The sequence below is a fragment of the Anopheles coluzzii genome, chromosome 2, assembly GCF_943734685.1.
Source record: "Anopheles coluzzii chromosome 2, AcolN3, whole genome shotgun sequence".
NCBI lineage: Eukaryota > Metazoa > Arthropoda > Insecta > Diptera > Culicidae > Anopheles > Anopheles coluzzii.
Window position 1 is genome coordinate 75,178,761 of NC_064670.1, and position 15,001 is coordinate 75,193,761.

General features: G+C 41.6%; 1 pseudogene; it reads left to right on the top strand.

Moving 5' to 3' along the window:
• The first annotated feature begins 3,810 nt into the window (after window positions 1–3,810).
• LOC120952277 (uncharacterized) lies at window positions 3,811–14,851 on the top strand (annotated as a pseudogene).
• The last annotated feature ends 150 nt before the right edge of the window (window positions 14,852–15,001 follow it).

Genomic DNA, 15,001 nt, shown 5'->3' on the forward strand with positions numbered 1-15,001 from the left:
ATCCTAAAATTTCAGCGCCCCGCTGCGCAAAGCGATCGAAAACTTCTCAAACTCAAACTGCAAACATATTTCACAGCCCGTGGCTGTGAAATATTTCGCATTTAAAATTGTTGCAAATTTTTAAATGAAATATTTCGAAATTTTCAGCGCTAAAAATGTCGAAATATTTCATTTATAAACTGTGAAATATTTCGCATTTGAAATTGTTGCAAATTTTTAAATGAAATATTTCGAAATTTTCAGCGCTAAAAATGTCGAAATATTTCATTTATAAATTTGCAACAAGTTTGAATGCGAAATATTTCACAGCCATGGGCTGTGAAATATGTTTGCAGTTTGAGTTTGAGAAGTTTTCGATCGCTTTGCGCAGCGGGTTTCTGCTCGCTTTTTCGATCACTTTTGGCGGAAAGCGATCGAAAATCTGAGCTACAAAACTGCTCGATTTTGTCGTGCGGGACCAAAGCTCGACAAAAGCGAAGCTGGAAGCGTATAAACACCGAAGCGGTGTTGCGCCAGAACGAAGAGCTTCTACAGCTCATGAAGCGCAACATCGAGGCGCAAAAAGAATCAACCGCCGCTTTAACAGTGGTAGCTGGCGCAATAGACAACGCCACAACAGCACTGAAAGAGGCTATGGAACGCCTTACAATTATTATTTTTTTTGCATTATCTTTAAGTTTTTAGTTATTTGATTATGTTTAATTTTATTGATCAGATCTGAACTCTGATGCATTTTGTGATGTTAACTTTTGTGATGAATTTAAAATAAAAAATAGAACTCAATCGCTAACTTAGTTGTGTAGCCTTTTATTCATCTGAGCTTGGCTCTTGGGGTCTCTGATATTCAATCAAGACCTGTTTATAGCATGGTTCAATTCTTACAGACAAGTGATACACGTTCCAGCCAAAACTAAAACAACCCGTGCCGCATCTGAGGTGTGTTTTCGAAGACGACAATTGTGAAATTGATATGGACAGTGTACCAAAAGTGTACCAGTGCTTATATATATATATATATATATATATATATATATATATATATATATATAAATATATATATATATATATATATATATATATATATATATATATATATATATATATATATATATATATATATATATATATATATATATATATATATATATATATATATATATATATATATATATATATATATATATATATATATACATATATATATATATATATATATATATATATATATATATATATATATATATATATATATATACATATATATATCCGGTACTCGCCCCGATAGTCACATCTACCGCCGTCGTTGGAAGTGATGATCTAAAAATAGATCTGTTGGGTGATTGAGAGAGGGGGGGGGGCGTAGAACTGAGAACGTCAGCGTGAGTGTGTGTGTGTGTGTGTGTGTGTGTGTGTGTGTATGTGTGTGTGTGTGTGTGTGTGTGTGTGTGTGTGTGTGTGTGTGTGTGTGTGTGTGTGTGTGTGTGTGTGTGTGTGTGTGTGTGTGTGTGTGTGTGTGTGTGTGTGTGTGTGTGTGTGTGTGTGTGTGTGTGTGTGTGTGTGTGTGTGTGTGTGTGTGTGTGTGGTGTTGTACACTCTCGAGAACGGGAAGTAGAAGGCTACTTCATATTATATTTTTCTTACTACTTTGGAGTGTTTTGAATCGCTTGAGGAGTCCGTACTCCGGCCCTTTTATCCTCGATGGAGTTTTGTCCTGTCAAACAGTGGAACTCTACAACAGTTTCACAACATTCTCCCCATCCGTTTAGCGCCCCTGAGTGCTACACTCGTATGACGTTTGTTTCTGCTCGTTCTGTTCTCCACTGCTGTCATTAATCCCATGCGGTTTCCTCTGTTGTTCTTTGCTAGACTCATCACTCGACTTAGCCTTTTCGCCTACATCTAGAACCGCAATTTTGGTCGCCGGACATTCTAATTTCCCGTTTACCGTCTGCACTGTCGCTTTTTTGACTTGCCCATCCATTGCACAAATTATCCTTAATACTCTCCTCATCGGTCAACTGTTCCTCGGCAAATTTCCGTCCACAATCACTTCAACATCATCTACCTTGGTGCGCGGTGCCGGATGAAACCATTGCGATCTGCGGGTCAGTGTAGAAAAATAATCCGCGATCCATCTCTTCCACAACAAGTCCGCATTCCCTTGTGTGGCGTTCCAAGACGATTTAATCAAAGCCGAAGTCATCGAAGAACGTCGCAGTTTTTCTTCCACCTGAGCTGCCTAGCAGTAGGTGGTTTGTGGTTATGGGAAAGTCCAAGTCCGAATCGAGCGGTATGTAAGTGTTGTGGGCAGCCGTGCCGACCCCTGGACTTGCCGTGGCAGTTGCGCTGCCACCGGTCAACGTCCAGGGGGACGACAGTGTGTCACGCACACTGTCGCACACACTAACCAGCGCAAGGCTTAGTGTGTGCCGAGCGCACAAGCAGAGTGTGTTTGCGAGCCGATCGAGCAGGAGCTCTCGGCAGGGGCGCTCGGTGCGGCTGGTGCGCGGCCACCGCACTTGTATCATTTTAAAGTGTGTTGTATCAGTTCTATATTGTGTTTTATTATTCATTATGTTAAGTTTTAATATGTGTAATAAAGTAGCAAAAGTTACAAACACAACAGTAAGTCAACGGCCGAGAGTTTACTATCATCTCAATCTCCGTCATCGTGGTGAGTAGTATTTCATCTGTCGGTAAACGCGGTAAATTAAAATTACATAATTTTTTTTCTGATTGTACCAGGCGTTCCCAACATCCACCAAAGTGTGGTGCGGCCGGCGGACTTAAACTCCACTTTAGCTCGAGTGAGCTGAATCTCGACTGCAGTGTAACCTCATCTACTTCCTACAGGGCATAGTTGAGCTCTCGTGCGTTACCAATGAGGTTAGTGCCCCTGTCACTAACAATTTCTCGCGGTGAGCCTCTTTTAGCGATGAATCGACATTTTGCTAGGATACAAGAAGCAGTAGTTAGCGAATGTGCCAGTTCGATGTGTATCGCACCAACTACCACAAGTATCGGTCCGAAAGAGTCCAGTCCTGTATGTGTGAAAGCCCTTTGAGGTACGGCCAATCTCTGGGTTTGGTAATTTGGCATTTGGCATTCTTCACCTTGCAGCGCTGCCAGTCACGTCGAACCCGGTTAAATTCCATCAGTGGGGTCCTTGCCGTTTTAAGTTCGTAGGCTGAAATTTAAGCCTAACACCTGTTTGCATTGTATAGCAGTTTTCGAGCAGCTATCTAAGTAGGTATAATATACAGGTGGGCTTATCCCAAGGTGTATGAATTTAGAAGGCTGATTTTTATCACTTCTGCTTCTGAATGAAGATTTTAGGAGTGTTTTGTGTATTCGTCAAGCCTCCAGAAAGGTTGATTGAACAAAAGTTTTCACCCATCCTGGCAAAAAGTGATATTAAAATTTGGTTATAAAAAACATGCTATCAGACCACCTGGACTACATACACTTTCATTCTAGATACCACCACGTCATCTCTTTAATGCACCTTGGGGTAAATGTAAACAACACCGTGTTTTCGAGCAAGTATTCATATCTAATTCTAGCTTTGAGGCTAGAATAATATAGACTGAAAATTGCAGGCTAGTTTTATGTGAGGTTTTGTATGGAGTGCTCACATGATTTCAGCCTCCAACTGTCAAACTCCATACAAAAAACTAACTAGAATTGTGAAGGGCCTCAGTATCGAGTAACTCCATAAAAGTAACGAGTACGCAGTTGGTTTATCACTGTTCTGTGGCTCTGATGGCAGTACCGTTCATGGAAGTCCCAGATGATTAAGTCGGTCACGTGATGTCGTCTCGGTAAGATGGCCGGTTTTTCTTCTACAAAAGAACATTCAGTTAACCGCCCACAAACCCTCAAAATCCTTTTTTCGTCTATCATAGGTGATAATTTGTACAACACGCTGCCGCGAGCAATTGGCTTCTTCCACGGATGATTTTGCTGTGCATCACTCTTCAGCCGCTTAATGTCCGACAAGAATCCATCGGCCTGAGTCCAGATAAGCAGCGAATGCGCGGAATCCAACAATTCCTGCTGTGTCAATGGACCATCGATCTTCGCTGACTGTTGAACACGCTTTCGCATGTTCCCGATGAAACGATGAACGTAACTTACCGTCCTTAGCAATCTCTTCCACCGCGAGCATCGTGGGAAATTAACTACAGTGGCATCTGCAACGTGATGCATTAAAAAGCAACTACAACAGATACGCTCGCACAGCCCGTTACGATTTCCTCATCTGCCATGACCACTACAGACTCAGCTTTGTTTACAAACGAACCACATCTTGACCTTAATGAGCGAATGCTTGTTACCACCACACCTACCAGGTCACCTCCCGAATGTTTAGCCGCTCCTAAAAAACGACCGAAGCGAAACGCTAAACGGACTGATGAATCTGCTGACGCTGGCCCGTCGGATGAATAGCAATCTTGTACTGCATCCGGCGATGCACCTCGTTCAGCTCATCCCAGTCTCTCTATCTACTACCAAAATGTACGCGGTCTACGAACGAAAACTACAATTCTTCGCCTGGCGCTATCAGAATCAGAATATGATTTTATCATTCTCACCGAGACTTGGCTTACTCAGTCCATACCTTCTTCGCTCCTCACTGACGATCATTATCATATCTACAGGTGCGATAGGAATCTTTCCAACAGTGCCCTCTCACGCGGTGGGGGTGTTTTAATTGCATGTTCCTCTTCAATACCGACATGTGAAATCGCATCGCCTAATACCATACTGGAACAACTTTGGATCAAAACATTGCTGCCAGATGTCTCTGTTTACATCGGTGTTGTTTACATTCCGCCTAGTCATGCGAATGACCCCGCAGTGATGAGCGCTTTACACGATAGTGTACGTGAAATTTCAAGCCGCATTAAAGAGAGCGATTTATTATACGTCTTCGGAGACTTCAATAAACCTGATATCAGATGGGAGCTCACTAATACATTAGAAGCCACCGATTGCTCTCCATATTATTCTGTCATGCATTATGCACCTTTATGCAATTCCGTGGCTAATACCGATTTCGTTGATGGGTTGCATAGTATCGGATTATTTCAGTTGAGTGGTATTGCAAATCAATCTGGGCGTCAATTGGAGCTGGTCTTCGCAAACCTTGCTGCAACCAATATTTTGTGCGACTCAATCACACCTCTGCACTCTGTGAATAGTACTTCGGCTCTAGAGAACTTCCTCCCATACGTAACACTCTGTAGTATTCCACTTATCAGTGAGGACTTTCATCATCCTTCATTGGATATGATGATTTTTTATCCCGTACAACTATCCCACACCACCAACTGTCACACTAGCAGTACAGTCAATAGAAATTTCTTCAAAACGAATGTGGAACGTATGAATTCTCTTATTGTGTCGTTTGACCGCAATTTTGACTGCTCCAACTTTGCCACTATCGACGAAGCCACCGATTTCTTTAGCGTTTTTATGCGCTCAGCGATTAACTCCTGCGTTCCTGTTGCTCGACGAAAGTCTGGCCCCGATTGGTCTAATGCATCTTTAAGACGGTTGAAAAAAATAAAATCAAAAGCCTACGCGGATTACAGTAGAACGAGATCATCGCTGCATAGGAGAATTTTTTTCGATGCACTGAACAATTATCGTCGTGTGCTCTACCGCTCCTTCATTCGCCGTACTGAAAGGCAACTATTTTCTAAGCCGACACGGTTCTGAAGCTTCTGGAACAAACGGCGCAATATACACCTGTTCTCACTTTCCTCTGAATCGTTATCCGGTTGCTATGGATCGCAATCCATGAGAATGGATCGCAATCAACTACGTCTGAATCGTTGTCAGCTACGTTTGGATCGTTTTCAGCTACATTTGGATCGCTCTCAGCTACCTTTGGATTTTGGGGTAGTTCGCGCAAATTTCATTGTAGCGCAACCGTTTATTCAGTGACCGCGGGACACATTTGCATCCCAAGGAAAGCATTAAAAAATTAATGCATTCAATTGTAAAATCTAATCATATTTTTTATGTGAAACTTACATACATTACCATTCATACATTTCTTTATTCTTTGACCAAGTTTTCCTAACAAATCTGCACAATCTTCTTCTTTTTGGCGTAACGACCTTTGTGGTCTTTCAGTCATGTTCCAGCTTTCGAGATTTAGCCGGATATTCCTTCTATGCCATAGAGGGACGGTCTGGTTGCGAATCTATTCTGATGCGTTTCTACAAATCTGTGCCGACAAATCTGTCAATTGTTATTCATTGCCTAAAAATGGGTTTTCAACACAAGTTCTCAATTGGGTTCAAACATAGAACAATATTAAATTGTTGCTTTTCATATTGTCTGTTATGATGTGAATCGTTCAGTACGCCAAGGGGTCACTAAATAAACTTTGCGCCGCAACGAAATTTGCGCGAGCTACCGCAAAATCCAAAGGTAGCTGAGAGCGATCCAAATGTAGCTGAAAACGATCCAAACGTAGCTGACAACGATTCAGACGTAGTTGATTGCGATCCATTCTCATGGATTGCGATCCATAGCAACCGGATAAAGATTCAGAGGAAAGTGAGAACAGGTGTAAGTAGTATCCCTCCGTCAATTAGCTACAATGGCGAAACTAGTATCGATACATCCGATATCTGCAACACTTTTGCCAATCGTTTCGCTGATGCATTCACCCTTCCTGTTCACAATCATAATACACTAGCAGAGGCCACCCGCAATACTCCATCCGATGCTATCGATTTTATTATTCCCACAATTGACCAAGCATTAATTTCGCGCACACTCAACGATATAAAACCATCTACATCATCTGGACCTAACAATATTCCCGCATACATTTTGAAGCACTGCCGTCAATCACTTGCACCCATTCTTGCCAAAATATTTAATGATTCCCTTATGCGTGGCACGTATCCTGCGTCCTGGAAACACGCGCGAATGGTTCCTATCCATAAAAAGGCAGTCGACTTCATGCTAGTAATTATCGTGGCATTGTATCCCTATGCGCTTGTGCAAAGGTGTTTGAGCTCATTCTATACAATCCGCTACTCACAGCAGTTCAAAACTATATGAGCCCTAGTCAGCATGGATTTCTCCCAAGGAGATCTTCCACCACAAATCTTGCTGAATTTGTTGGCTACTGCTTCGACAACATGGATCGTGGTACTCAAGTTGATGCAGTATATATCGACTTCAGGGCTGCGTTCGATAGTATTTCTCATGATATTCTACTTTCGAAGCTAAAAAAACTCGGTTTCCTCGACTGGCACATCACCTGGCTGCGTTCATATTTAACTGGTCGTTCGTACTACATAAGCATAGGATCTCATCGTTCTCACTCCTTTACCAGCTCCTCCGGTGTGCCTCAAGGGAGTAATTTGGGACCGCTACTCTTCCTCATCTATATAAATGATTTATCTTTCGTTTTACCGCCAGGCCAACACCTAATGTACGCCGACGATGTAAAAATATTCGCTCCAGTTAGAAACGACAGTAACTGTGTACGCCTTCAAACGATCCTTGAGAATCTGGATAGCTGGTGCAGCAGAAACGCCCTCCAAGTGTGTGCTGATAAATGCCAGTGTATATCATTCAGCAGAGCCCGTCACCCCATCACGTTTACATACACTATGCTCAACACGGCTTTGGCTTGCACGACATGTATCCGTGATCTGGGGGTGCTACTAGATCAGAAGATGTCATTTCGCAATGAAGTGTTATGTAGCGCCCGATAGTTAGGCAATTAGTATAATACTAGGAATAATCAATTATAGTAAGCAATTATGGTAGCGATCGTTTATGGTATGACAGGAAGGATAGGAAGGATAGGAATAATTATAGCAAGTAAATTACATAAAAATGCATTAGCTAGATAAGGACAGAATATAGGGCATATGATAGAATAGGATAGGGAGATAAGCTAATAGCCACATAAGATATGTTTAAGATAAATACTTTTAGCCAATAGAAAAAACGTAGGGTAAATTTTGGCGCGAAAAGGAGTAGTATAAATAAGAGTTAGGAATAGGAATTAGGTCATTAAGGAAACTGTATACTAAGAGGAAACGCTGCCCAAAAATACAAAGAGTAAAAAGTATTTCTAAATCGGTGTAGTTATTTCGAGTTGGATGTAAAGAAACCTTTGTCCACCACAAAAAAGTATTTCTAAATCGGTGTAGTTATTTCGAGTTGGATGTAAAGAAACCTTTGTCCACCACAGTTAGATTTGTTCGATTTCAGTATGTCTACTTCTACGTTCAAGGAGAAATTGCGTCTACGTCACATTTAATGTTAGCTTATAACTAGAGGTCTATTTATATGTTATAAATGATCATTGTTATACATATCTTAATTTAATTATAAGGTTGCCGATTAGACACAATGGTCCGTCGGTTGTTTATGAAATAAATAAATAAATAAATAAATAAACTGTGGCGAAATTCTTCGAAGGTTTCACCTGGGTCGACAGGGTTAACCGGCCACTTATCTTCCGACTCCCACAGAAACTCAGGACTGCGGAACCACCTGCTGGATGAACACAAGTCAGGATTCCCTTGCCATTTGGTTCCGTCGTCGGCAGCGTTGACCTTAGTGGAGAGCCAGCGCCATTCATCCACGTTCGTAGTTTCCGCTTATTCGCTCACTCGGAATGCGACGAAGGCACATGATCAACCGCACTCTATCTTGTTTTTGTCAGGGCTGCTTCGATTGCCTTAAGGGGGGTTATAAAAATTTCTAAATAAAAAAAAACTAAAATCTTTGACCCTGGACACGATCACCCAAACACAAAAAGCCAAAATAGAAACAAACACGTTGCAAACAGTTCGCAGTTCAAACAATAAATTTAACCAAATTGATACAACAGTGCATCGTTTTGTCAATAGTAATGTAATTCTCAACACAGTGGATAGGCAAATGATTCATATTTACATGTTTTGATACGTCAAAAATTTTAATCTTCCGGACGGACTTTGATGGCAATTGTACCAGCAGTCTGTTGCAGGTACTTCTGGTTCAACTCTAACGTTGTCTCGATTCTAAATCAAGCGACCACTTGTAATGCTTGTAATTGTTTATATTGTTTCAGCAAGCATGGATGCATCAGTGGTCGCACCTTGACGCCGAAACTAAACTCCTTCGAACGAAGACTGGAACTGAATACAATGGTGTTTGAAAACAGAACATCCGGAAAAGACATTGCCACAATGCTGAATATGGTTCGAGTAGCAGTTTATGGCATTATAATAAACTTCCAAAACAATTCTTTGTAAAGTTACGGCTGCCAAACGAGGTGGCAATCGTAAAAAAACTTTTATTGGAAGAGGTAGCTCACAGCCGCATTAGACAATTCTCTACTACTAGCAAACAGATATGAAACTATGAGCGAGAGGTAGAACGCTCTAAAAACAAAAATAATAAATTGTGTAAATAATACACTCCCGTCACAACGTAGCAACACCAAATCTGGCTGGTTCGACAAAGACAGAAACCCGAAGTCCAAGAAGAGTAAGGAGGATGAAGAACATGATGCGACTCATAGATCAGTGCATAGCGAAGCTCAAAAAGAGCTTAAGGAAAAGTTGAGCTAGAAAAGTTTTGAGGCGCAGGAGGATGGAGAACCTCCGAAACAACACACAAAACACAACTCGAGCGCTTGAAACACTACGCAAACAATCTCACGATTGAATACCTGTATGGTGGAATGATTGCTTGAGTTCATGGAAACAATGTACAAGGAGATCGGTGCGTTGAAGAAACAACTAAAACAGCGCAAAACCCGTGACACGGAAGTGCAAACGGCTCAACAATCCGAGTCGACAGAAGAGGCTCCGTTTGTGCCTCAAACACGGAAGGGTCGAGTTCCAAAGGAAGCTCGAAAATATGATATCAATGCGCGGCAAAGGTCTGCGCAGAGAGAGGCTCCGAGGAACAGGTTGGGTCTAAACAACAAAAAAGAGAGACCCAAAAGAAAGATTAAGAAAAAGAGACCAAAAGCCAGACCCGAAGCAGTGGTCATCGAGAAATGCAAGGAAGTCGATCTGACGAAGGTACTCATAACGCTAACTCTGTTGGACACAGGACCACCCTGTGTGCAACGCAGGACAGTTAGCTGTCACACCTCAAAACTGAATTACCCTTGTCTACACACTATTCACCTGTACTGTATGAACTTGGATCATTTTGTGTCAAATAAAACTTCCTTCTTCATCATCACTCCAATCGAATCACACTTGCTTCTGTCTATTCCTCATTTTCCTATGGCACTGCAATCTCTAAAAAACTCATGACGAATCTCCCAATGACGTCGGCGATCAAGTGGCCAAGGTGCGCAGAACGCAAAATGGTGGCATGCTGGTGCTTAAAAGAGGCAAGGCAGCGACGCAGTTGGAAGCGGGCATCAAGAATGCCTTAAATGACAAGACGTGTGTCAGGTCACTTGCGCCTATGGTCACAAAGACAATCGATCACAAAGACATCAAAGTCCTAGAAGGTAAAACAAAAGGCACACAGAATTCGATATTCACAGTGCCAAAATTGGATGGTGCGTTTGCAGTCTGAGAGAAACTACAGCCCCGGTGAAGTGTTTCAAAGGCTAGAGAGTGGGCCATAGAGGCTTCGAGTGTAATGGCCAAGATTGAAGCAAACTTTGCATCAAATGTGGCCAAGAAGGGTATAAGCTACGTGAGTGTGGAAACGCTATGTGCCTAGACTGCCGTGGGGTGATGGTTGAACCCCACCACAAAGGCAGCTTCAAAGAGAAATGGACGTATTTATTGTTGCTGACCCGGTGAAATAAAAACAGCACAATAACAATATATTATACAGTGAGGATCAGTTGACAGCAATTGTAAAATGTGGCAATTTCCCGATACAAAGGGTTGTCAACAAATCATCAAGAGGAATGCTAGCAGTAGAGGTGGGAGGCATCCTTGTCGTAAGTGCATACGCTCCACCCAGCTGGACCCTGCAGGAATTGGAACAACTGTTAGATAATATTGTTCTGACTGTTAATAGATCATCGAAGTTTATCGTAGCAGGTGATTTCAACGCATGGTCGGCAAGCTGGGCAAACACTCTTGGAGCGTTTAAGAGGAGACACACTGCTAGCAGCCTTCGCTGGACTAGAGATGGTATTCATGAACGACGGTCAAGACACCTTCGTCACGCCTGAACGTAAATCTGCAATTGACCTTATGTTCGTGAGCCGATCACTAATGCGGACAGTAAAATAGGAAGTACTGCCAGATTACTTGAACTCAGACCAAAAGGGTACTTTAATCACCATTTGCCAGGAACAAGTTCGTAGTCTGAAAGGCAACGCAAAGAAGGGATGGAAGACAACTCTTTTTAAGAAGAACTATTGGCCGCAGCAATAGACAGAGTTTTACACGAGATGCGAGACCTGGTCAAAGCTCTAGAGAAAGCATGTGATGCTACCATGTCCAGGCTTAAGAAAACTTGTAAGAGGAGGGGCGTCTACTGGTGGACGCCCCGATAGCAGACCTGGGTATAAGATGCAAGGCCGCAAGCAGAGTTGCCTAAAGGGCATTCGGCACTCTGGACTTCCCAGAGCACAGAAGATAATACAAGATGGCGAGAAATTCACTAATGAGGGATGTTGGAACCTCGCACCTAAGTTCCAACTACCTGTCATAAACGGAACGTTTAAAACGAGCGTAGGCGTGAAACGAGCAAGACACGAAGCGTAACCGAAGAAAAGGGTAAAAAAGGCCCGCAAGACAGGAACGAGCTCTTTAAAAAACCAACCGCGGAAAACCCGTCGAATTTTTTGGCGCGTAATATTGTAAAAAATCGTTTTGGCAAGAAACGTAATCCGCCTTGGTTTTAATTCCCAACAAGGGAAATAAAACGAACCAAAAAAGCAACTAGGAATAGGCTAGTCAACATGTCTGACACTATCCTTTATGGCGAGGTCTATGTTATCGTAAAGCGCATGGTTGGAGGTAGGCATGGGCAAAACGATTCTTTTCACCGAACGTACTAGTTTGCTCACCAAAAAGAACCGAACATGAACGACGATCATTTCGTTCTTTTTTTTCATACGGTTTTTAATCACAAAGAACGCTCGTTATCTTTTTCATTTACCCACCATAGACGCATACTGTAGCTAAAGAAGTACTCATTCTGCGGTTGAAACCAATCATTTAAAAATATTAAACACTCGGCCCATCTGCTGTCTGGTCAACACAAGTTATCGCTAAACCGACCAAAAACTAGAATGTAAAAAATTAATACGAGCAAAAATGTATCCAGCATTTATTGTAACCAATGCCTTGTACACACTTAAGGATTCTATAAAAAAACTACTTAAATATGGATTAACATGATGAGCACAATCCATTCAGTTCAGTTCATTCGCGAACAATGACGAATCTGTTTGGACGGGCTCGATCTATTGAATTGCATAGGTATAATTTCCACACCAACAGAACACAGATCGAACACAAATGAGCCATTTCGAACACGATCGATGAATTCAGTTGTGTAGGTACGATTTACACACCAACAGAACACAGATCGAACACAAATGAGCCAGTTCGAACGCGTTCGATGAACTCTATTGTGTATGTACGATTTACACTCCAACAGAACACATAACGAACACTAATGGATCAGATCGAACGCGTTCGATGAATTCAGTTGTGTAGGTACGATTTACACACCAATAGAACACAGATCGAACACTGATGGACCAGTTTGAACGCGTTCGATGAATTCAGTGGTATAGATACGATTTCCACACCAACAGCACACGTATCGAACACTGCTGGACAAAATCGACGGCGTTCGAGAATTGAGTTGTATGGGTGCCTTTTTTAACACCAACAGAGTACATTTTGATTTCTGACGACCCGTTCGCACGGTGCGAGAAAGAGCGAGAAAGCAATACGATTTTGAACGTTTCATTGCCTCATTTATGTGTGCCGTCGAACACTGCCCAGGCTGCATATGACAGCCAAAAGACGTCTTTCGGTAAAACTTTTCGTCTTCCCGTCGGACTACCGATAGTCCGACTTTTTAACGATATGGTTAGACCGGTTTTGACAGATATGGCCAGATGTCATTCAAGAGGTGTATATTTTTTATTGACGGTGTAATGCAATGTCCAAAAATTACTGAGTGGCCTACCACAGTGCAAAAAAATTGGCGGACTCTTTTTTCTCCCCCCTCTTTCCACCGATCTTTTTTCCCTACCCTCTTCCTTCTTCTTTCTCCTAGGTTGTCCCGGTTGTTCCTCTCGAGCTCATTTTGTTTACTTCGCTTTTCGCCTTCGCACAGTTCGGCTATTCTTTGGTTCGGTTCGGTTGTGTTTTCTTCTTCTACTCCTCTTCATCTCATCTCCGCTGCACACACGCTCCTTTTGTTTGTAAGGCCGGTGTTGGTTTATTTAGAACTTTTTCTGTGTTTGTGCTTGTGTGCTGAGGCAATTCCAATTGTTTAGAACTCCTGCATGGAACAAGCGTGAGGGAACCTGTTCCTGCGTGTACAGCCGGAGCCACGGTGTCCCGATTATCTGGTTCAGCTCACAACGCTTTATAAACGTGATACTTCCAACATGGACAGGTGTGTTTTACCGTGCAATGAAAGATGTGACTTTTTTCACACCTTCATCTTTTTTTTTGTTTATCCTTAGCGCCAAACGACCTAAGCTACTTGTGTCGATAAAAAATGGAGAATACAAATTGCTCCCGTTAAACAATAATAGTAAGTTTTAATTAAATATGTTTTGTTAAAAATCATAATCATTAACATGAAATTGCATACATTTTCAGATTCAATAAACAACACCACACCTACCACAATGCTTCATCCGCAATTATTGAATGAGCTTTCATCGTTATCGTCAGTGTCTATCCATACTGGAAGTCAAAACATGGCTCGCGAGAATGCTTCATCGTCAAAACGTGAGAAAGTGTTTAAGAGTGTTATAACAAGAACTATAGTTAACAAATATTTCTAGAAACTGTATCAAGCGATAAACGCAAGCCGGTTTCTCGTACGAATAATGCAATGGTAGACAATGTACCGTCCACATCGATGGTAGTTCGTTCTTCTTTGGATCACTTCTCGTTTATGGAAACAACTGCATCAACTTCGGGTGCTTGTCAACGAAAACCTAAACGTATGTCTTAAATTTGTTTTATAGTATATTATTTGCTGTAAAATACTATATGAACGTTTATTTCCAGCCCTTTCATCTACTGCTTCAATGGCAACGCAAACGGATTTTTCTAGTGGACAGAACGTGGGATTAGATGCCATACTAGAAAAATTAGACACCATGCAGAGGGAGCAACAAAGACAGGCAGACATGTATCATAAGAAAATGCTGGATATGGAGAAGCAGCAGAAATTAATACGAGCACAGTTAGATATTTTATCCGACAAATTGATTCCACGGCCAGGATTTGTTGCGGAATCGTCGTTTGAATGGGAAACGGTGGGGGCCAGGGAAGAACTAGATCGACTGGAGGAAAAATTGGGGGAACCAGAGTTCAAAAAAAAATTTATGGAATTTTTAGATACAAAGCTGCCGACCGACAGTTCAGAAGCTAGACTGCATGATAGCATGGACATTATATTCAAAAAGGGTTTTGTAACACAAGCCAACTGGACAGGATTAGGGCCAGATAAAGTTTGTTTTTCAAATTATGAAAGGGTTATTCAGATTTTTAAATTTATAGGAACATGTCATGGAGTTTCACCCACGGACCAACGAATCAAAACATTTTTCCAAAATAAGTTTAAACATTCAAAACAAAGACTTAGCATGGTGGGAAAAGTTAAAACTGTACCTCATAGACGCAAAGTTTAGTTTAATTTATGTTTAATTACTACTGTAATCCTCAGTTTAGCTTCAAGCAGATAGCAGAATTAATGGCTTTTTGTAAAATTAAAGCTGTTACCCAGTTGCGTATCATGTTCCTATTATAGAAATGTTAAAGAATTCAAAGAAATGTTATTA